Source organism: Nannospalax galili, unplaced genomic scaffold, assembly GCF_000622305.1.
Source record: "Nannospalax galili isolate Female #2095 unplaced genomic scaffold, S.galili_v1.0 scaffold50, whole genome shotgun sequence".
Taxonomy (NCBI): domain Eukaryota; kingdom Metazoa; phylum Chordata; class Mammalia; order Rodentia; family Spalacidae; genus Nannospalax; species Nannospalax galili.
Window position 1 is genome coordinate 232,053 of NW_008328749.1, and position 848 is coordinate 232,900.

Sequence of the window (848 nt, forward strand, 5' to 3'; positions counted from 1 at the left end):
AACAACTCAATGTAAAGCCTGAAACTCTGAAACTATTAGAAGAAAAGTTTGCAAAAAAACCTACAAGATATAGGCATAAGAAAGGATTTTCAAAACGACATCAATTGCTCAGGTAACAAGGGCAAGAATTAACAAATGGGACCTCATTAAAATAAAAACCTTCTGTACATCAAAGGAGATGTATATCAAAGGAAGCAAACAGAAAACCCACAGAATGGGAGAAAATCTTCACCAGCAACATATCTGACAGAGGTTTAATAACCAGAATTTATAAAAAACTCAAAAAACAGAGCACCAAGACAGAAGCAACCCAATTAAAAGGTTGGAGCTGAACAGAGAGTTCTCAAAAGAAGAAGTAAAGATGGTCATGAAACATTTTAAAAGCTGTTAAACTTCACTAATAATTAGGGAAATGCAAATTAAACCCACTTTAAGATTTCACCTTACCCCAGTCAGACTGGCTAAGATCAAGAAAACAAATGATACCAAATGTTGGAGAGGATGTGGGAAAAGAGGAACAGTCATCCACTGCTGGTGGGGCTGCAAAGTGGTTCAACACCTATGGAAAGCAGTGCGAAGAACTCTTAAAAAACTACAAATGAACCTACCATTTGACCCAGTTACACCACTCCTTGGCATATACCCAAAGAACTCATCCTATTGCAGAGACACTTGTATATCAATGTTTGCTGCTGCTCTTTCACAATAGCTAAAAGATGAAATCAACCTAAGTGTCTCTCAGTTGATGAGTGGATAATGAAAATGTGGTTCATTTATACGATGGAGTTTTACTCAGCAGTAAAGAAAGATGAAATCATGAAATTTGCAGGTAAATGGTTGGAACTAGA